Source organism: Vanellus vanellus, assembly GCF_965231255.1.
Source record: "Vanellus vanellus genome assembly, chromosome: 4".
In the NCBI taxonomy this organism is placed as follows: Eukaryota; Metazoa; Chordata; class Aves; order Charadriiformes; family Charadriidae; genus Vanellus; species Vanellus vanellus.
In genome coordinates, this window is record NC_138909.1 from 11,576,579 (window position 1) to 11,602,591 (window position 26,013).

General features: G+C 37.6%; 1 long non-coding RNA gene across 3 annotated transcripts in view; it reads right to left on the reverse strand.

Annotated features, from left to right (window-relative positions):
- Positions 1 to 236: 236 nt before the first annotated feature.
- The window catches only part of LOC309671550, a 90,749-nt gene continuing 64,972 nt past the window's right edge, over positions 237 to 26,013 (reverse strand). For 2 of the 3 annotated variants that reach the window (XR_014269155.1, XR_014269156.1), the window contains exons 8-10: positions 7,931 to 8,087; positions 4,485 to 4,564; positions 3,662 to 4,388 (exon numbers count right to left, since the gene is read on the reverse strand). This is a non-coding gene — a long non-coding RNA (uncharacterized lncRNA). Of the gene's footprint in view, positions 261 to 3,661; positions 4,389 to 4,484; positions 4,565 to 7,930; positions 8,088 to 26,013 lie in introns of those variants that run through there. The other variant, XR_014269154.1, reaches the window with a different exon arrangement.

Below are 26,013 nucleotides of genomic sequence, written 5' to 3' on the forward strand. Positions count from 1 at the left end.
TTGAGAGAATGAAATTAAGTGAGTTAAGGCAGAATTACTTTTATATGCTAATAGTTAGACGAGCCTATTGTGCAAATGGTAGGATTTCATTTTGATGTTACCATTTTTTTCTGACTTCTTTGCTCAAGCTCTTTCTCCACGGCGTTCAAGGCCGCCTCCACGGGTGTTGAGGCTGTCCGGTACAGGCACCGCTGCAGAGCGCGCTGTGTCTCTATCGAGAGGTGGGGCTACAGCAACCGCCTTCTGCTGACAAGCCCATCCTGGCGTTTAGGTCACAAAACATGAATCAACAGAAGCAACGTTAAATAAAGGAACCATTCCACCCACCCTGACCTAGGACCGTATCAGGGTGGGAGGCAGCTGAGAAGGGAAGACCTATCTCCAAGGGTAGTGTAAACATGCCCTCAAATCCCTGCGATTAGGTCTGGCCCATTTGGCATGAGGTGTTCAACGCATTGGACCTGACCCCTTTATACCTGGGCGCTGTCTCACCGCCAGGGCAACACAGTCAGCCGGCCGCGAGCCTCGTGACGCTCCCGGCTCCAGGCACGTGTGAACAGCCTCGCAACGAGCTTCCGCCAGCTCCGCTATCGTGGGGAGATTAAACATCTGAGCAAATAATGTCAAAGCCAAAAGTGGCCCTTTTCTCAATAACACATCTGTCAGGATGAAATCCTGATCCTTTGTGCTTTGTGTGTGCTTTGATTGCCCAGGGAGCTGGCACGCTAATTTTTGCTCAGAGGTTATAATATTGAAAGTCTGTTTTTTGTTTAACAGTCAGTCTTAACTCTTGGGCTGACATTTTTCCCGGAGTTTCCAACATGATCGCGTAATTATGGTTTTTTAAGTGAAGGACACACTTCTGTCCTAAAAAAAGAGGATGTAAGCACGTTAGTTTGTCAATCAAGCAGTAATTTCACGTAGAATGATTAATCTAAACCAACTGACAACGGCTACAAGGGTAGCAGGGATTATTTACTTGTTAAAGGCAGATATGCTTGGTTAGGGAAAAACAGATAAGGGCTAAATCAGATTTTAATTATTTTGTTTGATTTTTTCCTTGCCACAATGAGAGGAAAAAAAAAAAAAAATCATTCAAAGAGCACCATCCGACAATCAAGCTATTCTAAATGAACCAGAACAGATGTGCTGGATTCACAAGGTGTTGATTTTGACTTCTTTATATCCCGAGGTTCAGAATTATATTTGTAGCCCCTCTGGTAATTTTTAGGTTGGTCTTGCATCCTTCCGAATAACTACTGGGCTGTGCAGTACCATACTGTACTAATTACCAACCTAATAACTACTCTGATATTTAGAAGTAGCGGTCTGAATCCTAACGTACTCTACATGCCGAAGACAACATAGTAACATCAATCTACCTGCTCCCTCTTCTGCGGGTTCCTGGTATCCCTCCTTTTACTTTTCCCTGCTCTCATAACCAATTAAATACAACTAGAGTCAACATCCCATTTCTCCTCGCACATAAGGCTTCTGTATAGATAAGGACCTCCTCTAAATCTCATTTCCCCCAAGGTTTCTTTCACCTCACGCTGAAAGCACCCGCTTTTTAGGTTACTCTCCCAGGGACTACTGACCACCCCTTTGGATCTCTCTAGCTCCATGTACCAAATAACATTCAAAGAGCTCCATAACCTTAAATATTTCCATGCGCTCCCTGGAGACAAAGACCTATTGCGGAAGCCATAAGCACTGTCATAATTATTGTCTGTTCAAAAGAAGGTGCACAAAGGCAAAAGAGAGAGGAGGGCCAGGGAGAAGACCTCATTTCAGGGTTCCTCTTCCCATCATGAGGTACAATGCAAGAGAGCGCCGCGTGAGTACAGTTTGAGGAGATCTACTGACGATACTGCTCTCTGCATTTCTCCTCTTTGGTCCCTCCTAATCATCAAACATATATTAACTAATCTCAGTACTCTGATGCTTCTGTCGTCTTTGGGACATAAGCTACCATGGTCTCATTTCTAGGAATAACAAAGAGCCACATATTCATTTCATCTCCCCCCCCCCCCCCCCTTTTTTTTTTTCCTTTTTAATATCTTTCTGCATAGCCTTACTTGCTGTCCTTGGACCGGGATTTCTATTTCTACTAACGGTGGGTTGGTTAAGAGAAATGTTCTCTCTTTACTGCCTTTTAACTTTCTGCAAAGCTGCACAGGGACCCAACCGTAGACCAGTGTCCCATAGGGGAGGGAAGAATTATAACTTTATCTATACACGCTAATCACCAGGTTTCCAGAGGACTTGATCATTTCTGTTGCTAATTAAACCCCATCTCATGTCTTTCTTCCTTTATATCCAAAGACACGTTTTTATAACCTGCCCGATGCAGATGCACGAAATCTGAAAAAGCTGAAAGATCCCGCTTGCCTTTCTGCAGTCTTCATTTTAGGGCCTCTATCTGCAAACGCTCCCGCCTATAGAGGCTGGAGCCACACCTTCAGTACCTAAACCTGCAGATATTCATTGCCACGGCACCAATTAAGTTTTTATACGTGATATCAACCTGTTCTTTTGTGGACAAAGTGGAACACAATTGTTAAAGGCGTATGGTAGACACAAAACCATTTGCACCTTCCATTGAAGTGCTGGTGAAAAAAAAGATCATGTCACTAAAGAAAAAAAATGCTATTTCTTGTTTACTTATTCAGAGTTAAAGTCAGCACTGTATTCCACAATTCAGGACAAAAATCAACAATTCATTTAATATTGTCGCTATTTGATAAAAAGCATAGTAAGGGTAAATTGTTCAAATTGTTCATACGGTTTCAAGCTCGTGAGACATCTCTGAATTCTTTAATAAGACCTACAGATTTCGCTGGAGTAAAGATCCAGGTGATCTTCATTTGGATTACTTGATATTACCTAGATTACCTGATTTTTTTATTTTTTTTTTTTTTAAAAGGAAGGTATATTTGGAAATTGAATAAACCCCATATTTATTCATTGATCTCTCTAGTAAACAAGGACATTAAAGCCTATGTCACATCATTCTAAGCCTATTCTGTCACATCAGGTGTCCCAACACTATCAATAGCCAATTTTTACATAAATGTCAGACCTCAGAGAAATTTACTTGTGATGAATTTGTCTGCCTTATAATGGAATTCATTAATTCAGTAATTACTTGATGTAACACAAAAAAAAGGTCCTCTTCGAGGGAGAGACTGGATATATTACAATCACCTCAAATCATTCCTAACTGCAATGCACTTTTCTTCACTTCTTGTAAAGCCCGTCTGAGCTTACGACACAATTCTCGACAAGAAATTTTTGTTACGCAGTTGATCAGTTCTAACATGATAAGAAAAATCTGATTCCATGTGATACAGATGGGCCTATTCAAATAGGTATCCCAGGAAAGCGAAACGACTGTCTCTTTTCTGCTGCACAGAGAACAATGCGCAGTTGGCTGGGAGCAGGTCTTTGCTATTTTCTACGCCTCGGTCCTCAGTTGGTTGTCAGCAACCCAGGGGACGGTACGTACAGCACGTAAAAGCCCACCCCCAGCCAGCAGCTCCATATTTCGGGATGTCTATTTCCACATAATTAGAATGAACGGGGAACGCTCGATGGAAAACTTTTCTTTAGAGGCATAAGTTTAGGTTAGATAGAAAGCTCATTTTCACAAGTCTTTAGGTATGTAAAGCTTACATTTAATCACAAGTTATTTTACAGATAGTATTTAAAAAACAATACAAGACTACTGTGAAATACTGCGCTTTCCTATGAGGTTTTGGAATGTATTTCCAGAAATATCTGTGAATAGAGGTGCCATAAATAATACAAGTGGAAAACTTGTTTGTGGGTATTGGCTAAACAATTGGAAATGGCTCATGGCTATTTAATGCTTTTAAGAAATACTACAGGCAATTTTGATTAATCCAGAAAGGCAAATGCGTTATCCAGTTTATACTGGCTGGCTGAAAGAAGGTTCCAAAACAAGTAAAATAGGTATATCCACTAAAACTATTCTAATGCAAGCGGTTCTTCTATTGAAAAGGGCGATTTCGGTATAGTATGCGGAATTCCTTTTTTCCTCATGCTTTACAATTAGGATGCGGCTTCTCATTTATATAGAACTACTGAGATTTACCCAGCTTAAGAGCTCTACTTTCCTCCTCTTGCATATTTTTAGGTGAATGTCTCTATCAAGATCCAGATCTTGAACTCATAGGATTTTATACCTTCCTTCACATCCGCAGCGTTAATTTCAGTCTTCCCCAATGAAGATGAAAGATGAGGTTTTGAGATACCTGGCGGTTTTTCACCCCCGTGACGGATGATTCCTCCGCTTCCTTCATTAGCTCGAAATGAAAGGGCCGTACGGCGTGTACTTTGCGCAACCTTGCTTAATACCCTTTTGCCTGGAAAACAAAGGTACTGGCCTTAAATTTGCTATGTGCTTTTCATAACAGCTTGTTTTACAGAGATTTAGAGGGTGATTAGTATTGTTACCAGACCTTATTTGTTCCAGGGCTTTACACATTACTGGTCCGGGGTCAATCAAATCCTGCATATTAAAGCCAGGGCAAAGTGACCCCTGCGCAGAAGGAGAAAAACCACAAGAAACTTGAGCTAACCACTATCATCAAGTATTAACGTCACGGGTTAATATATGTATGACCGTATTAGTTCCATAGAGGGACTTTAATATCAAAGCCACAGAACGGACCGGGTGATAAGACTGAAGAATGGTGAGACTTAAAAATAATTCTCATGTCTTGACTCGCCGGAGTCAATCACCACGAGGGCGCACAAACTACCTCTGCCTCGACACTTTACAGACATTTCAGAAAGAACGGATTAATTTCCATTAAAACAACAGCATGCCAATATAAATAACAGAGGAATAAACCCAATGATGATCATTACCCTTTAGCCTGCCTTGGAAAGCCACAGTTCCGAGGTGAGATCAGGGCACCAAAGCTCTCGTGGTTTTCTGTGCTTGTTTTATAAGTGAAGAGCTAAAAGCCCAGATAAAGTAAAAATGAGACCGCCAGCATTAAAATGCGATGCAAGATGGGACGCAGGGAAATGAAGGTCAACAGGATTGTCTACTAATAAGACATGAACTTGCATTACTTAATGATACCCTTGTAATCTGTCAGAAGTAGAAAGCTTAAGGAGTTAGTGAGCAAAGAGAGTCAAATGGAAATTAAACTGGAGTTCTAGCAATATTTTAAAGAGAAATAAAGAAAAGGTTCAGAATTAAGCTATCTCAGAAGCTAAAATCCACAGGCAAGCAAATACATTTGAGAAGGTACATCCAGGACACATCATTCATATTCTTTTTTTCAAAGGAGCACGTTATTTTAATAAAGATCTGATTAACATCTTGAATAGAGTATTGCTGGTTTTCCTTCTCATTTTTATTTATGTATCTAGAGGCTACCTAAATGTTTCGGACTTCAATTGAACGTTTAGATTTGGCTTAAATGTGAATACAGCAGTTTTAATGATTTTTTTAAATATTAAACAGTAATGACGGTACTGTATCAGAGCCTTCAGACAGACATTTGGCTAAGGCTTTGACATTTGGCTAAGGCTTTCATAAAGATGTTTGTGTAGCAACAGATGAAAAGATGATGATATAAATCTTTTCGATATATTTTCATTTATATTCGTTTAAAACAATATTGATATATATACAGATTTCAGTGTCTTAAATGTCTGCCTATTAGTACAGTTTTAGGTTTATTTTTTTTTCCTCTTAGAAATCAAACCACTTCAGTAAACACAGGAGATCTCTTTAGAAACTGAAACATGCCAATAAGCATGGGAGAATGGATGTGATACACAATCTCCCTGGTTGGTTCATATAACACGAATTCCAAAAGCATTTCCTTTTTTTGTTGTTGTTTTATTTGTTTGCTTCAGTGCGAAAATTCACCTCCCATGTTCTTCCCAGCGCGGGCCATTTTCATGTTACTTCTTAAGGTTGGTCAGTACAAATCCCCGATTGAGAGAGAGCCATTCTCAGCATTTATTTAGATTGGATGAGAAGCCAGTGGCGTCAGGGAAACACCAAGAGCTGCTCATCTCTTTCTCAGCTGAAATAGCGCCTGCCAATAAGGCAGTGGTTTCAGATAAACCCTACCAACTTAATTTGGACTTTTTAAGTGAAGACCATTTCATTGTTTAAAAAAAAAAAAAAAAAAAAAATCAGACAAAATCTGCAGCAGTTCTGGTGTTGACAAATACAGTCAGTCTGATAGTTCGGCTGTTTTCAGAAATATTTTCCCCCAAAGGCCGTACTAGCACAGCCTACGTTTTGTGTTGTAATCTGTGTGGCAGAATCCCTTTTGCGGCTCATGATCAGAAATGAACGTTGCCTTCAGGGACATCTCATTATGCTTAATTCTCACAACCTTGCATGCATTTAGTCTCACAATGTCCTTTCAAATGTGGCAAGTTCTCAAGTTATGACATGAAAATGTTTATTCCTTCTGGTCCTTTCATGATAATAGCCCCTCCGTATAAACAGATATCTATGCCACAAGAAAAGACTCACAAAAATGTGAATTTTTGAGTTTGGACTATTCTCAAATTAAGTTGCTAAAACATCAGCCAGAGCCTCGCTCTTCTCAGGCTATTTTACAGTAGCAGCCATGAAATCAGTACCCCTATTAAGATATTTTTGCAGTGCCAGAGTGTAGAAACTGGACCTTAGCAGAAACAAGGGACGGAGCTGTCATTTCTTTGCAAGTCAACAAAGGTCAGACTATTTTTTCAAATTTGAACCGGAAAACACTGGACAAATGCAATCAGCTCCATCTTTTGTGCTTTGACATACTGAAAGGAACTCAGAGCAAAGAGGGGAAAAAAGACTTAATGGGTTGGAAAGGATGACACATAAGAAAAGCTTAGAAAGATTAAATATGTACAGCTTGACTAACCAACAATTAAGTGGGGGGAGAGGGAGGAGATATATCTGTCAAAAGCAATGAGAAGGTAAACACCAAGGGGCAAGAGTAATTATTTAAGAATACAAATGGGATATATCTAGAAATAATGAGATCAAATTGAGAAGAGGACAACGTAGTCTGAATTTGAAGAATGACTTACTGTAAGCGAGAAAGGGTATTTCCACTTTTTTCTCTTGAGATTATTCCACAATGTGCTAGATCTTCCTCAAAACAATTAAAATGAAATGGGGAAAACACAAGGGACTATACTCTATGCTACAATTCTGTATTGGCAGGGCTTTGCTTTTTGTCCTAAGAGATCTTTTCTAATTGCAACGCCTTTTTTTCCAAAATTAATAAACAGCAAAAAAAAAGCTAAATAAAATGAGAAGTTATCAAATAATATGTGCTTGGGGATAGGGAGAAAGCTACAGGAAACATTGAGAAAAAAAGGGTAAGGTCTGTATCGGTTAAATAAATAATGATAGGCCCTATCAAAGCATTTGCTCAGGTTTTCCAGTCACTTTCAGTGTACTACCAATCTCCTGTTTCCAGTCACTCAATTATGTGACCTTGCACAGTCCCTTGAATATCCTGATTTTTATTTAATCGGGTATATAAGGAGAGTTGAGAACAAATATTTTTAAATTAAAAAATAAAAAAGCTAAAAATGCATTCCTTTTAAGTTGAAGCTTATGGATTAAAGGAGGAAGGAAAAATGCAAAACAGTTACAAACTTAAAGTGGAAGAAATTAATTCAATGATTATGTTAAAACATACTATGCCTACAAGAAAGAAAAGAGGAAAGAGAATTTCTAAATTCTTTTTCATGTGGAATTAACAGTAACATGAAAGGAAATTTGAAATTTGTATAACGAAAATAGAAAGGAGAGACTGCATAATTCCTTTATAGAAAGGAATGCATTCTGATAGTCTGAGTGACATTATCTAATATTTTGAATAGTAATTATCAATTAATTAAAATTCAGTATTTCTATTACCATTTCTGCTTGCAGTGAGTTTTCTTTCATTGTCATTTTTGTCGTCGCCCCCAAATAAGGACATTGGTTGACTGATTTCTTCTGCTTGAACAGATAAAATAATCACAAAGAAAGAAGAAAAACCAATGTGATGTAATATTTCTATGCAACTGAAGATCTGTATGTAAAAAGAAATACAAGAAATTAAGAATATATCATTTATATTTTAGAAGACGAGCCATTAATTCTGAATTGTAAGTGATAAATTTGGATTAAATATATGTAAATAAGTAATTGGCTGATGCAGATCACCGTTCTTTCAACATAGTCACTCTACGTTCTTTCTGTATCATTATACCACATATGAGTCAGAAAACTACATTTAACTTAGTACTACTATTTTTTTTAAATCTATCTAAACTGATTGATCTATCCAAGCCCAAAAGCTGCTGTCTTCAAATACGGTCACAGATTGCTCTGCTGTCCTTCCTATTGACTATGTGAATGTGTTTAAAAGATATTAACTTCTGTTGTTTACCAAATTATTGGTAACTGATGAACTGACATACACGTCTTCGAAATCAAAGAGATAACATGAGAATTACGTGCGTAAATAAGTAGCAATATTGAGTTACTTCAGAAACCTGCCATGATAACAAGTGAATGTACACACGAGTAATCTTTACCAGAGCAATGCAAGTTTATGTAATGATCTAGAAGAATGAAATTTGCCTAAAAAGCTGTCGTTTCTTTGAAATACTCACACTTGAAAAGCATAAGCTAGTACAATAAATAAGATGCACAGAAGTGTAAGCACACTCTCATTACAACCAGGAAACGGCATCGTTCTCTACAATAACACTACAACAGTAAAATCTCAAAATGCTGTTCTACTTAGAAGATGACTATAAAAGTATCAGAAACGGTTGTCATGCAGGCTGCCCTTCACTGATATGAAGGGCTTAATTTACAAATACAAAACCAGAGTCTATACGGGTTCCCGCTGAAATTCCACAAATTTAACGAAAGCAGAGTTACACCAAGTAGGTTTCGGAAAGATCCCACTCACATTGTACATCTGTAGCGTGAGTTCTAAAAAACAAAATCTGACTGCAAAAAGCAAATGATCACTATTTCCATCGGGTTTTTTTGAAGAAACACTGTTGTTGTAGAAGAAGCAGATTCTTTCTTCACTACTCCTCTAACATGGTCCTTCAATTAGGTGAGTCAAACTGAAAAGCTACTCTGGGGCACTGTTTTTTGTTGATAGGAGAGCGAGCAAGATATGATGGGGGAGCTGAGCAAGGCGGCTGGCTCTTCAACCTCCCTGTCCCTTCTTCTGCACAGAAGAATGAGAGAGGCAAAGGAAAAATGTTTCAACAATATTAAAGCACAGACATAAGTGATTACTTGAATTAATTTACGCTGAATACAACTTCAGGCTAGAATGCTAGTGAAAATGTTATGTCCCTTTAGTTAAAGGCCCTTGAAGCCCTTGACCACTAGCTGAATTACTCCAATTTCTGCTTTCGAGGCTTCCTCTTCACATCAGCATTTCCTTCGTTGTATATGTTGACATAAGTCCCACCCAGTCCTGTTGTGTCCCATGGAATTATAATTATTAAGCAACACTTTATAGGTAGTTAAGCTGCCTGGGTTGATCTGTATGGTTACCGATTTCTTAGTAGAGCATGATCAAAATAATTTTGTCAGTTTGTAATCACATATTTAATTTTATTGTCGTTTGCCTTAGTTTTGTCTTGCTGCTTCCCTTAAATTTCTAGTTATCCTTGTACCATAACATCCTTTACTCCCATGACAGTAATGTTATCCTCAATTGTGGTGTTAATTAAATTACTATCAATGCAAATGAGAGTATAAAACTTGAAAGACAGCTCTGGATTATATACTCTTGATGTATCTCTTGCACACAATAAAAATGAGATCTGAATATTATTATTATTATTATTTGAATATGATAACATTTATTATTATTATTATCATCATCCCCAGGAAGCATTTCTCATTGAAAGATCATTGCTTCCCTGATTTGGTACTATTTCTTGAGAGAAAAGCTATAGAAGATTGCCACTGGAGGAAGATAGTGGGAAAATCATTATAAACCTAACAATTTCATAGGGATTGATAGAAAATCCACACAGAAATTGTTAGCCACAGGGAACATTTCTTTGCAAAATCTGGATATTTTGGAGGGACAGAGAAACCTCATGCTGACTCAAAAAAAATTGAGGACTTGCTTTCAAAGATGAAATGCCTACGCACCCACATTGTAATCCAAAAGTGACCTCCACGTCAATGACTGCTGCAGCTCAGAGCTGACTCTCATTAGATAGAATTTGATTTTAAACTGGGACGCCACCCTTCTGCTAAAATATTTTCTTTTGGGAAGATTGAGCAATATGAAGAGAACATCTTTTACAATATGGCTCAGAATAACATGAGCATCCTATGAGAATCAGATTTAGGAAGAGCAAGAGGGCCCTTTAAGTTTTAACCAAATTTCCCTATCTTAAAACTCTGTGAAATGATGTTTCACTGTGAGAGATGTGGCCCTGCTATTTCACTCATTTCTGTATTTATGCACCTCTAAAATACTGCTTTGCTGAAAGAGTGTCCTGCCTTTTGTTATCTTTCCAATTTTTTTAACTGATATTAGAAGGGCCTCAGCCTTAAACTGAAATAAGGTCTAAATTAAAATAAGTAAAGGAAAAACTGTCTGTTTACAAATACTGTCTTAATTGAAAGAAGTCTGTTAGAAATAAAACCCCCCCGATATGTTATTAACTTAATACGGCAACTGATTTTTTCAGATTATCAGGGAAAAACAACAAAAGAATCCGCCAGTCCTCTTGCATACACAGCACTTTTTTTTTTCTTCTCCTCTTAAATTTCTCCCCCTTTTCCCATTAAATTCCTCAGGGAACACCTGATAAGACCAAGTAAGTAATTACATTCTTAAGTGGAGGAACCTTACTCATTTAATCTAAAATTTGGGAGGAGAGTAAATGGATAGAAAATAGCCAGCATTTCAACTGCACTTGAATTACTGTACCTTTTGGATGACCCTTCTTTACTGTTGTTTATAGATTGTAAACTGCATAGAAACGTATACACTCAATAATACATATCAACTTAAACTATGAATAGAAGACTTTCAAATTTCCAAATGGTTCAAATCAAAACTGTAATTTTACAGCTCATCAGCCACACAGGACAAAAAACTTTTTGTTTTTGAGAGTGAGAAAGGGTATTCACAAAAGTATTTCCTTACAAAATAACTTTTGGAAGAGAGATTCTATGAGGGCTAGGTGTATATTTAAAAAGTATAGATTCAGGACCGTCTAGAAGAGTCCCAGCAACAGGAAACATCTATAAGTTTCATAAAGGTGGTGGTGGTGGGTAAATCTAAGGAGCTTACTTGATTAAAATTTAGACTGAATAGGATTTAGCCATATAAATATATAATTATTCTTTATAAAGAATATGTAATATATATTTTATTTCCTCTTTGTTTCTGGTTTTCTTGATTCTTTTTTAATAGAGGGAAACGAAAGATAAAAGCCAGAGGTTAGACAGGAATGATTGGAAGAAATTGTGAGCTTTAGGGAAAAAGAAATGAGGATCAAGAGCCAGAACAACACTTTAAGAGAGTTATGAAGTGTGATGTAGCTTTGATATAGTCAGGGAATGTAAGAACAAAAGGACTGTACTGAACAAGATAAAGTCAAGTTCTAATGACGTGCTTGTCTTATATGTCCAAGTCATAGCTGTAAAATATACATTTCACGCCAGCCTACTGAGAACTAAAAGAGAAAGGTCAATTCTGAACAAAACTGCATAAAAGAATATCAATAACAGGGGGGAGAGGTTTACAATGAGAGCCCGACTATCAGCTACTACTTTAAGCGGAATTACACTTATCTCAAAGTCAGGCGTTATTCAGAAAATACAGCTTCAACACATAAAACTACATCGCCAACTTCAGCTCTTAACAAATATCGTACCCCAGAGCTGTTAAAGCCATTGATTTGGCGTCTCAGTTTTCAGCCAACTTTAAAGAAACAAATTTCAGTGAACTTACTTATTCCTTAAAGATAAGTATGAGCACAATTTAACAAGACCATGTATGATTTAAAAATGCCTATTCCAGGTAACCAACCCCCTAATCACCCAGATTCTTCTCCATTATTTCTACCCTCTTCTTTCTGTAGCTTCAGACAGTGAAAAAGCATTAGTATTGTAGTTCAAAAGTTAGATAATAAATCTGACATTTCAATGAACCTCTGCAGAAGTTATTTAAATTTTGATGATGGACTTAATTTCACTGATTTATTTTTTTTTTTATGGCAGGCTACTAGAGAACTAGACAACAGGGTGTCTTTTTCTAGAAAGTGTTAGATTCACCCCTCACAACTGTTCTCATGCAATATATTCCTCAGGAGATAACATAAACACCACGAATATATTTATATCACACTAAACACTTGTCACAGTCTTAAAATCAGATACTTTACATAGCTCTATAAACTTAATGTTCTAGTTATATAAGAAGCTTAAATATGCTGCAAATAAATATTGATTTCTGGAGCTCAGCCACTTTCTATAAGGGTGACGGCTGTAAAAAACTCTTACAGGAGGATAAATAATATTTATTTTTCCCTACATAAACCCTTCTTCTAAATTATTGAACAAATGACATGTTTGAATTAAGCCCATAAAAATATTCATCTTTCTGTTTCAGTCTTTACTATCAGCACTAAAATGTTCTCTACTAGCCCAGACATACTCTAAGCAATAGGATCTGAATATTTGCAGAATACAAAAAAGTTAAACTTTGATTTGCAGAGAAACGGAGCTTGGATTATTCAACTAGAAAAACAAACAATTTGAAGTCTCTTTACATAATTGAAAAACTTAACAAAGCACAAACCAAGGTGTTTTAATGGAAATCCTACCGCCCCTTTCCAGAGCAAGCATCAGGAGAATTATTTTGATAAAGGTAAGATGAATTCCCTGAAGGTTATACTTAAGCAGCGGGAGTTTATACTACAAACCAATTCCTGAGTTTACAAAATTCTTCTTGAAGCCCCTTTTTAAGGGTAGCCACTGGTGTTTTTCTGACCTGATAGAACGTTTCGTGTGGCTTTCACTTTGAAGACGAGAGCCAGGCATAGACTCATTCCAGCTAGAAAGCAGCATTAGTAGCTGGGCAGGGGAAATCTCCGCTTCAACTTCTGGCTCCAATGTCTCTGGTTTCACTTGCCGCTTTGTAGGGTCTTTAAGTAACAGGAACTTTGCATTTGTCTTATAGATGCATACTGCTCGAGAGACATATAAAAAAAGCAAATGCTCCCAGCCTTGACTGAGCTGTCGAATAAACCTTGGAGGAACACCCAGATCACATACGGACTCAAGGTGCTGTCCCTTCATTTGGGAGAAAACCAGTAAAGAAGGAACTCAGTTGTCACTGACCACCAACCTACTTCTGCACAAATCATTGATTCGCTGCTTACAGTATTTCTATCTGTGGCACAGAAGACACTTCTCCCACAACCCAGGTTTACAACCACAAAAACTTGGTGCTCACAGTATGCTCTGCCCCAACTCCCCACCAAAAAAAATACAGGAATGGGCTGACAAAAGGATATAACCTCGAAGCCGACACTACGGACTCGGTGTTGCAAATACATCCCTTCCCTGCGAGGCAGCGCCTCCCAAGCTACATGCCTTTAGTGGGGCTGCAGGTGAAGGAACTGCTGCATCCACGGGGCAACTGACCGGTATTTTCCCCTGGTTTCTGCTGGTATTTAAAGTCCAGCCATGCATTTAAAAGGGATTTTTTTGAAATTTTTACGACATCTTACTTTGAGCACCATGAGCGTAAGCACAGCCATAAGCCAGCCAACTTGACCTGTTCTCATCAAGTTGCGTACAGCCCAAGAGCCAACCCCAACGCGAAAGACGAAATCTGGAGCGTACTGGCTACAGACAACAAGCTCAACACGCCCCGTAGCTAACAGCGACTCTGCAAAAGGGGAAACAGGCAAAATATATTCATTTTGGTACCTTTAACAAGATTTGCATATCATTTAAATTACAATTAAACACCACATATCCCAGGTGCTTTTGATGAGAAATCAAAAGGATTTCCTTGTGCGGTATTTAAAGGTAATTGATTTTCAAGCTTCCTGCCATTATCCATGCTAGAGTCAAAGACTCGCGCTGTACAGTATGCAAAGAGGGTGCCTAAACTGTTCTGAAGTTCAGAACTCTGCTCCAGCTCTGCTCTTCTGAAAGTTCAAAGGAAATCTTGTGACTGGCATTAATTTTCAACACTGCTGAACTGCACCAGAATGATAATTGGCGATACTAGTGCTTGAAATAAATACTTTGTACCAATGAAGCTCTCATAAAAGACTTGAATTCATGATTTTCCTAATGAGCATGTGGCTATAAGAGGCTGTATAACGATAAGGAGCCTTATTGATCAAAGAATTTGCCTATTTTACTGCGCATTTCTGTAATTACATGTCAGCAATATAACCTAGTCTTTCTATCTTCCCTATCAAATATAAAGAGCATAATCTTATGCAAAAATCTATATTTAGTAAAGCTCATAAATATGTGCTTTAAGTAAAAAAAAATCCGAAGTGTCATGGAAATCTCTTGAATTTAGCTAGTTACGCTCATCTAGAAACATGCTTGAGTTTCGTAAAACAGACAGAATTAAGTATGTATCTTCATGCTTCTTGATTGATAATAGGAATGAAGGAGTAAGGAGAAAGAAGGAGAAAGAAGACTTATAGGAAAGATTTTCCCAGCTTGTTATATCCATTTGGATTCAGGTTTGGTTTTTTTTTTTTTTAATTATTGTTTTGTATATTTGTTTTTCCCTACATGGAATGTAACTAAACCACCTTATAGCGAATAGTACTATCTAAACTTTCATGAATGATCAGGATACACAATTGTGACATTTCATTGAGAAACAGAAATTCAAAGTGTCCTCTCTTTCTTTCTGCGACATTTTAAAATAGTCCATCACCCTTTTACCCTAAAATTAAGATTTCTTTACGATCTTCTTAGATTCAGATGCAACAGTAACAAAGTCTAAGGAATGGCAAAGGCAATGAGAAAAGCAGATTAATAAAAAAACCCCAATAAATGGCAAGACTACAGAATTACCTTTTGGAGATTTACATAGAGGATTTCATCAAGCGTTATATCAATATATTGTGTTTCAAAACTGATTTAAAAGTACGTCTGAAGAAAATCCACCTGCATAAATTTGTATAACTATGCAGTATTTCATAACCTTTGAGCTCCTTCCCCAAAAAACCCAAATTGATGTTATTTTGCAGCTTATTCAAGTAACAAGCATAGCAATCAGTTGGAAAAATTAAATTAACTACTTATCTCTGTTGTACTCTTTGAAATTCAAGCAGCCAAAGACACAAGATTTGGGACTATGAAAGACAATTATTCTATGTCATGTTTTAATTAGCAATCTAGATTTCAGTAAAAACAGCAAATAAGCATCATAAGCCTTTCATTTCTAATGCATACGTAAAGGACGCAAAGGATTTCTCTAGAGAGTAAAAAGTGTTTCATTCTAGGAAAACTTTATTTACAATCATCAGAATTACATCGTAATTTTACACGTGCTTCTCAGTAAAGTGCCCAAGGGTATTTGGTTCATCAGAAAATCTCAAAAATTTCAGAGTAACCGTAATGATAGAAACCTGCTTTAGTTTAAGCTTATCCATTCTGTGATATTCGTAAGAATGTACTTAAAATGCATTTCTTTGTGGGTTTGGAATGAACGGTTATCTAGAAGACATCACAAAATGGAATAGGGGTGAAAGATTTTTTTTCTTTTTTTTTTTTTAATATTTATCTCCACTTTTTTATTATTCTTCACACGATACAGCTCCCTACACTAGGAAACAAGTTGTAGTCACCTTTTCTCTCCTTGAAATGGACCACAATGCCCAATTCTCTCTGCAAAGAAATCATATCTTTTAACTAACCAGTAATATAGGCGTTTCAGCCACTGCCTACTATCAAAGTAACCAGGTCATTCTACTACTAACAGTGATCCTTCTGTTGAACAGACTACCAACTCTCATAAGTAGTCTTTTCCTTAGTATTCTTCATCTTAAATTACAAATACTATGACTGAATGTCCACGTTTGTCTTGGAGGTCACAACGAATACTGACAGATATTACTAAATAGGAAAAAACCCACACATTTTTTTCTGTCATAATATGAAAGACTTTTTACCTTTGCTTGACAAGGTGGAATAGAGCTTAGGAATGGATAGCAATGCAATTTCATTTTACGTGCTTTTATCTCTGTATTGTACTTGAGGGGAGAAGCGGCATATATTTAACAAAAAATAAATTTGTTTTTAATTTTCCTCTGTATTAATTCAGCCTTTCCTCCTACATCACCAAGAAGAGGAAAAGATCAAATCCAAGAGGCTGGATATAGATTAGCACAACTACGGCGATGACGCGGTTTGTGTGTATGATACCAAGCACAACCATCCCCCAGGACAACAGTAAAGAGGGGAACTTTACCTACGGACTACTGGAAACCAGCTTCATCCTTATCAACGGCTCTCTTCCAATTTAGTTTGTCAGCTCTTGAATTCGTCAGGAAAGATGGGGGATGTTCACCCAAATCAGTCAATGAGCCAGGTAACTGAAAACATAAGGTGATTAGCTTAAACTGGACGATTAAGTTTCTCAATGGCTGTATTTGGGGAGCTGAATCACTCCCTGCTGACAGAGTTCTTTGAAACTGCTTCCAGCAGTGTAACTCCAAGCCCTCATTAAGCCTTGATTAATACTAAGCTCCACGATTTTAATATTTATTTCTCACCTTCACTCCCCCCGCCTCCCCGGTCCACTGTTTGAGGACTTAGTTGATAGGGGCAAAACTAAGAAAGCAACTTTGCGCTCTAGACAGCGTGTGTGGGACCTGCACCCCCTGTAAGAAGGCTCCTTCTTGCTAAACACACGGGCAGTGCCCCCTACTACGCTTTGGAGGGAAAGCCCTCACCAGCACCAGGTCCTTCTTCCTCCTGCACACAGGCAGGGATAAGTCAGGAGCGACGGGTAATCCCCAAAGCACCATAATGCCGTCAGCACAGACCAAAAGCATCTTTTTGAGAGTGTAATATCCACCGTGCTAGCTTTTGTGTCAAAGAAGAGAGAGTTAAAAATGAGTACCCAAACTTTTTTCTCCTCATTATCCAAAACGTATTCACAGGAAAAAAAGATAAAAAAAAAGATTAAGAAAATAGATCATGAAGCACTTAATAAATTTTCTGCCATTAAGCTTCTCAGTAAAATCTCTTAAGGTATTTAAATTCACAGTTAGATGGATGGTCTGAAGTTTATTTTCCTTGTGGATTCTTTGTTATTAAGAATAACAGTAGAAATGTATCCAGAATCCTCCTAAATCCTACTTTGCTCTTGTGCAAAGTTTCTATATTGATGTCAGTTCCCAAGCAACCAGCAAATGGAAGATCTTTTACTACAGACTCTTAAACTTCAAAAAAGACCGTGCAGCCTTTCAATTCTTTTATATATAGTCAATGTTTTTAAATATTTTATAACAGCTATCAAGAAGTTTAAAGACATTAATCATCCAGAACATTAAGTTTGTGGTCATGATTTGAGCATATTTCTCCCATGATTTTATTTCTTTTTTCCTTTTTATTTCTGTTTATTAAACATATTAAATATTATAACAGCAGAATTACAGGTTTGCTTTCAGGAAACTTTTCTGATTGTACTTATTAGGGTTTTTTGGGTTGGTTTTGTTTTTGTTTTTTTTTTTTTACCTTTTTGAATAATCACTGATGTTTTCCATATGGAAATCACCAGCCTCAACTACGCGTAGCAGAAACACGTCAGACTGAAAAGCTAAGACTTTTCGGGCGATACAAACAGACAATACAAAAATGATAAAACTGTTTCTTCACGTACAAGAAAACTATATGCTTTTTTAGGTGCTCTGCTCAAAAATGAGCAAGTTAAAATCAGTCACCTCATAAAGACTACACTTTGGAGGTTCATGGCTGTAAACAGGCAAAGGTATGATGTCACACGCATCACATCCCTTGTCTTGACGTTGCTCCTAAGGATTTACACTTGCCTCAAAAGCTCATTGTTTTGTACGTGAAGTTACCACTATTTTTCCTATGTGCATTGTTTAATACTTACACAGATATTAATTTTATCTGTCATTATTTTACCAGGTCAGATTCCCCCGCAAAGTCCTAAAACTCTCTGCAGGTGGCACCTGCGTTTACTGCCTCAAAGAACCTTGGATCATCAACAACATTGTCATCCTACTCCCTAAACAATTTCTATGTTGTTTATGCATACCCTGAACAGCACGCATCCCAGTACGGATTCCTGCTGGGAACTTCACTAGGATACATATAGTACAGGTGGAAGAAGTCGACGTGTTTTTTTGTAAAGGGAAGCCCTGCTTCAAAAGCCTCTCGGAGCACATGGAGTCACCCCATTGATATATTATTCCCCAAGACTTCAGGGAATCCCTCACCAAAGACTTTTAAGGGAAGTAAACAACCTTGGTACCACAGACAAGGTCCTTGCATGAATAAATATTGGCTCAAAAGATCGAAAACTAAATCGACATAAATATTTAACCCTGACAGTAGAGGGAGGTTTTCCTTTTTATTCCTTTCTATGAAGAGTTAAAAGCAGGACGCAGCACCGAACAATCGCTGTAGATGCTGGTTCTACGGCTGACGTACAAAGCGAGAAAACGAGCAAACTTCATTATGTCTGTATGCTGCAGTTCACATACCCTCTCTTCCCTTTTCATTTGCTTTTTCGAACGAGCTGGTCAATACGTAAGGTGTTGATTGCTGTGACAGAGAGTAAAGGAAACTTGTAACACAGGAATACAGGATAGGCTGTTCCTGTTGAAATCCACTAGTAAATATTAAAAGCGCCTTTTAATAAGTAAACTTCGAAAAGTGCAAATTAACAGAACGATTTAGGAAGTCAGGAATAATTCTAAAAAGAATTGTGTTTTAAAGCTTTGTTACTGATTTGATTATTTCTCAGCTAAGTTACCCCACAGTTCTGACTAGGACTCTCGTTTGAAAAAATGATGACGAGCTGCTGGAAGTGCCAAGTAACTATATTTATTACTATGTTAATATCTGTATCCCATGTAAGTTAAATTTTCAAGATCATTTACTAAAATATCATAAATTTGCTATAAAAATCACAGGTCTCCTAAAGTAGTTTGTTGGGGTTTTTTTTATGCTGACATTGCATATTTAAAAAAAACTTTAAATAGTTTATGGTAACAGAGTTTAACCTTGCTATACTTGCCACAGTGGTGAGCAACCATATAAAATGAATTTATATCAAAATACATCTCTGTAGCCATTTTAAATTCATATATAGGTAAATTGATTTCAGTGGGAGTTAAGTACTTAATCACCTTTGAGAAACTGGGCCTCAGTCCCTGATCAAGTCTGCTTAAATATGCTAACCAAATTGTTTCAAAAGTGCTGACGTTCTTGAGCTTGGCAGTATCACAGGGTCTTCCTGGGTATTATACGGAATAACGCACATATAAACTTGCTTAAGAAAACACAGTTTTGAGACTGGTAAAGCATTTTCTGTGATTACTACTGACGTTCATCTTGTAAGTATTATGTAGCAGTTAATGTTTAGCGTGCAAACAATAAATAGTACTGCATATTTTTTTTTAAGATCCTTCCAGACAAACCTATATATAGACATTTGTATGATTGCTCTCAGACTGGCCTAATGCTTCCTTCCTGCTATGACAAGAGGAGTTGAGCTACTTATTTCATTGATTTTTTTTTTCCATTGTTGTTTATGCTTTTCTAACATCAGACTTGCTTATCATAAAACTTCATTCTCAAAGGCCCACTGGACTCTCACAACCGTGGGCTCATCATGTTCAAGAAACTGAATCTTCCCAGGCTGATTGCACTTAGTGCTAAACCAAGATTTAAAAAAAAAAAAAAAAATATATATATATTTTAAATAACTATTTAAATAACTACATATTTTCTTCAGAATGTTTCTTTAGGGTTTATGTTCCATATAAATCCTTTGTGCTTTGATGAAAGACCTTGAACTATTGGAGATTCTTTCAGAGCAGAATCCTGCGTCATATTAAGCTCTGTGTAATGTTTGCATGAACACAACTAGGGAATTAAGTATTAGATTATGTGTATTCTGATAAAAACCACCTTTTTATCATTTAAACTTCTACATTAGCGATTAACATCCCAATGAAAATTGGGTATTTAAGCAAAGCATTAAACAGTATATTGGAGTAAAGGAAAACAGGGCAAGCGTGTTCGAAAGGAGGAGGAATCAGTGGGGTGGAATTCAGAAGAGATGATGTGAGAGAGTTACAAGCTTTGAGCTTTTCGCAAGTATAGGAGATTATTTTTTTTTCCAAGACGATTGAAGTAATAATTGAGATAAATATGGAAAAGTGAGGGAAACTTGAAAATAGATACTTAGGAGAGAATGAATAGGACTTATAAGGAGATGAGAGGGATCTAGAGCTGCAGATGTGTGGAAAACAGGTGGGACGTGCTATATGAGATGGAAAGATAAGGGAGAGCTAGTCATGCTGGGTTAGACAGGCATGAGAGAGAAGTAGGGAGGAACTGTTTATTAGAAGATAGAAGAAAAAAAAGAGTTTGATAGTAAAAAGAAGAAACAGTCATTAAGAGAAAAAGGGGGGAAGAATGGAAAGATGTTAAAACAAGCAGCAACAACAAAACCCCAACAGTATCATACACTAGAGAAGAAAGAAAATCCCCAGAAAAAAACGTGGAAAACAGGCACAGACCACAGATGAGAGTGAGGGGAACAGAAGATAAAAATAAACAAGCCAGTTACCAGGGTGTTTTTTCAGTTTAAATTATGCATAAACTTTAAGCTAAAATGAATTTTACATGCTGCACGGAATGTGTTGATGCACACAGAGCCTTATCCGAAGACCACTCAAATCAATGGTAAAAACCTCCTGTGGTTATTTATAGGCTTAAATCACACTTAGAACTTCGCAGATCCACAACAAGAGCTGAAATTTGATCTACGAAAACCACACATATTTGGGGGGGACTTTGATCACGCCTCTGCTTAAGCAAACTCTTTACAAAAGCTTCGAGTGTTATTGAATTGAGGTCCCGCGGGCCCGTCCGCGGGCGCGCAACTATGGCCAACCTCGGAGCCCCTCACTCACAAAGGTCAACAGATATAATCGTAACACCGTCCTAGGCTTTTGTGGCTGACGCATTTGTGGGTATCACAAAACCCCTTGCAGATTTCAGGCAAATATTATTCTGTTGAATGAAAGCTTGAGTATATTCTTTATCACAATTGTAGCAATTCAGTATCAATCCAGCAGCACCATTATGCTTAAAAATCTGTGCCCGTTCCCATCATCAGTCTGGCTTTTTTGAGTGGTTTATAATTCAGCTATTTTAAATCGCGCTAGGATGAAACTCGACTTACAATTTCTTATTCTGCCTGTATTTGTTCTCACAAAAACTGCATTTAAATTGTTCCATTCTCTTTTTAGGTTAGCAACCGAAAGAAATAAACGTTTTAGGCGATACTGTTGCTGGCTTCCCACTAAACAGCGCTTACTTAAAAAAGGAAACCTCGCTCCTATTACATCGCCAACACAGACAATCAAGAGATACCAATTCAACACTGCCTGTGGAATTTGTCAACGTATACTTTATAATATATTTTTGCTATCATTGCAACAATAGCGTCACCGCACGGCAGGTCTCCTGCTCTGCTCAAGTTGAAGAGAAACCTTTACATTCAGCCCAGTACCCGATTTTTAAGGCAGCTCTTCACTTCAATACCTCTGTCTGCTTTGGGTGTGGTATTTTAGATGTCACCCTTGAACTTTCCAGTTTCTGAAACGTACGCAGGTTTCTAAGCTTCTTATTCTCCAAACGTGCCCTTCCCTGCTACCAGGTTTCCACTCACTGTTACACAAGTAGCTACATACACGTAACTACCTACCATAGTGAAGAGACAATAGTCATATTTGCCTTTCTAGTAAACATCAGCTGAACGCAAAAATGTAAACAATTTAAGAGGTTGCGTTTGAGCATCAAAATCACCGCCGCTGCCATGATTCCTCACTCAGGTGAGAGCGATAGTTAAGTAACACTGAAAGATACTTAAAGGCAAGTCATGCCCTTCATGACCAGAGCGTTACCTGTTCCTTAGGAACCAGTTTTTACCTTAACTCCGACGTTTTCCTATTGTCTCATCAGCCGTTTGATAAACGTTACCCACGACTAGTGAATTTCTACTCTGTTGTTGTTACTGCCTTTCAACAGTAGCTTCTTTGAACATTCAGTCTCAGAAATGTGTACTTGTTCTCTGATTTTTCTGTGTTAGGTCATATAGTCTTATCTCTGGGGTGGGTGGAGGTTTCACCTGGAAATTAGCAGGAACTTCATTCAGAAACCCAGTGAGATTTCATGGAACTGGCTTCCCTCCTTTTATCAGTTTTCCATAAAGCCAGCAGGGCAGGTTAAGTTGATAAGTAAGAGTATAATTTTTGATATATTTTTTATTTCTAAACTTGGAATATTGATTGACAGAACATACTACATGCCATCACAGAGAAATAGTTTTTTTAAACTTATAGATATATATAGAGAGACACATGCACATACAGTCAGACATCTATATATGCATGCAGTGACATAATACTTCTCCATATGGTCCAAAACGCAGAAGAAAACTCCCATTCCACCAATACTTACAAACCACCTTCAATTTTCAAAGCACCGAACCATAGTTTAAGCCATATAAACTGTAAATATTTAAGCCTCCATGAGAGGAGTCGGTAAAGACTCATCACCATTGTACAAATGGGTAGGCAGAGAGGTAACGGGCACAGAGTTGAACATAGGAAGTTCCATCCTAACATGAGGAGGAACTTCTTTCCTTTGAGGGTGGCAGAGCACTGGCACAGGCTGCCCAGGGAGGTTGTGGAGTCTCCCACTCTGGAGACATTCAAAACCCGCCTGGACACCGTCCTCTGCAACCTGCTGTAGGTGACCCTGCTCTGGCAGGGAGGGTTGGACTAGGTGATCTCCAGAGGTCCCTTCTAACCCTGACCGTTCTGTGATTCTATGATTCAGCCAGCTGCCCCGGGATAAATGCATCATTATTGAAAGAAGATTTAGAAGATTACTCCTGGTTAAAAAGTGCAAGGAAATGCAGCGATTAGAGCTCCATTCTATCAAGAAGCAGCTTAGAAAATATTGTGGGACAGCAGGTTGGATCTGCCCTAACTTAAGTCCATGCAGCTTTAATGAGATTGCACAAGTACAAGTCGAGGTAAAACTAGATCAGAGAGTAGCGGCATAAACCCAAGGAATTACAAATGACAAAAAGCAGGCAAAATTCTGGGCTTCTTACTAGTAAGAGAAATATATAACCTATACTGGAGAACATCAAGGTTTGAAGCACTTGAAGTGTAGAAAAAGCTAATTTAAGGTTGATTTTATTGTCTCAGCGTATACTTTTTTCTTTTACAAATCAGGTTTGCATCAATCATCTAAGTGCAGTTCCAAATTTGTTATGAATCCTGTTTCAATCAGTGTAGAGGATGGATATCATCACAGAACAAGAAATATTTTTTTTACTAAAAGATGATAGATGGGTTTTTTTCCTCCTTATTGTGAAATTTGCATTTCTGATGGACTGCTTTTCTGAAATATCATAGCATATTTGGATTATCTCCAACATAAAATATTTCAGGCCAGAGAGCAAATCTAAACCCAGGAAAAATATAAGACAAACATGCAGAAAATTTGCTAATAGGTGGTGCTACGAATTCTTATCCATCATGCATGGTAAATGCTAGTAAGCATGCCAAAAAAGCTGTCAACTGAGAAATCTGGGTTACAGATGATAAAATGAGTGGTATGTATTGCAGAGGCAAAGACCTTTTCCCTGCCTTTCCTCACATACAAAAATTACTTTGAGAAAATGAGGTAAGTCTTATAGGAAAATTAGCAATAAAACTGGTGGGTAGCAAATAGTTTCACAGTGTGACAAGAACTCTGAAAAGGTCAGTTTCCTACTGTTTGCCTTTATATATCTATACTTTTTTTTTTAAAAAAAAAAAAAAAAGGGAAAAAAGGCATTTAAGAAAAACTCTCATATTTTTCTAAAGCTGATTTTTTTCTAAAGACACATTTTTCCTACTACTGATCAATAGAACTGGGAAAAGAAGAGATTCATCTACTGATGTTTATTTTTTTCTTATCTAATACAAAAGTGACCCTTAACTTGTCAAGGGTTTAGTTATTTTTGTCTTCTCCTGCTCTCCTTGGGGATACCAAGTTGTGGATTTATCAAATACAGAATTCCAGAAAACCAATTTTCTTGGAGCTGGCACAGTATTAACAACAAATCTTTGCAGCAGGTACAAAAGAATTCGATAAGAAAAAAATATTAGTCATTAGAAAATGTTTGTGGATAAGTACATTTCATTAGGAGGTTCTCAAAGAAATTAAGAGCGTTACTTAAGCTTCCCTGTTTCATAGACAATGAAACTGCATTAATAAAAGGGACAGACTGCAATTATGAATAGCATCTGCCATATTCTCAGCCAGAATCAACCCCTGCTTCTGTGCATTCCACTAATGTAAATTTCAGAGGTAAAGGCTCATCTCTTTTCCGAGTCCTAGAAAATCACAGTGGGATCCTGCTTATCTGCGAGTACGCTGTGGTTCTTTGCACTACACTGAAAGGAGCCTGGATAGATTAGGTCTCAGTAGGGCTTCATTCTAACATAACTTCACATACTTGGTCAATTGAAAGGATTTGTTTTTTTTTTTTTTTTTTCTTGGAGTTTCCAGACCAGAGCAACAAGTTATGCATGCTTGGGGGCACAATTGAAATGTATTTCCTGAAATTCAACCATATTTTAAAAGGCAAATGGCTTATAAGCTCACAAATGCAATTTTGGGACCCAAATTTACTTGTGGGTAGAAATTACTCATGCTATGGTACTCCATTTCATATGCCTACCTACCTGCCTGCCTGACAGTACTACGTGCCTAAATGTGTTCACAGTGGATGTAGAGAAAGGACCCTATAAACTAGCAGTCCAAAACAAATAAAAAAATAGAGAAAAATCTTTATCGACTACTTTACAGAATGAGTACTGAGTAATTATTAACCTCCAAAGTATATAATACACCTACTGAAGATTTTCATTTCATTGTTGTCACCAACAATAGATCATGCTAAGTACAGCTTTAGACTTTTCTCCTTTAATGCACTGCATGTTGAAAATTGAGTGTGAACACAAGAGTATATTAAACTTCAAAATTAGTATGTATATTTATTGATTATTTTATTTCAGCTGGGGCCATTGGCAATCAGTCACACAAAGAGTAGCTTTAAGCCTTTTTTTCTTCCCTAGCACCGTATTACACGTAGTAACTTTGAATAAACCTTCCGCTACATTTAAAGCTCTCTAACGCAAGAGTTTATTTTGGAACTGAGACATCCATCTTTGGATTAAATCTGCTCTGATGCAGTTAACATAGACGGGCAAGATTTTCTGTGGGTACCGGTTTTGATGCAAGAAATCTACGAGTTGTGAACCCAAACTAGCCAGCTCGGGTTGAACACAAGCTGTAGAAAGATTTCTCAGAAGACGCAACCAAGCAAGATAATGATCAGGACCAAACAAAAAAGGCTAAAACGTCCTTTCATACTCTCCTACAGGACTCAAACTGGTCTGCTTTTCCCCTTGCATCCCAATCCTCCTTGTCCCCCCCCCCCCCGGACGAGCCTCACCGGTAACTCCACACCGGGTGCCTGGGAAGAGAGGTTCTCCTCTTGTAAAATTATATTACCCGCCTGTATCTGAAGCTCATACCGAACAACAAGGGAGGCAATAAACACACCAGAGGAACAGACTACACATATTCCAGAGCAAAAATGGGGATAGATGGGACTTGGACAGACGATACCTACC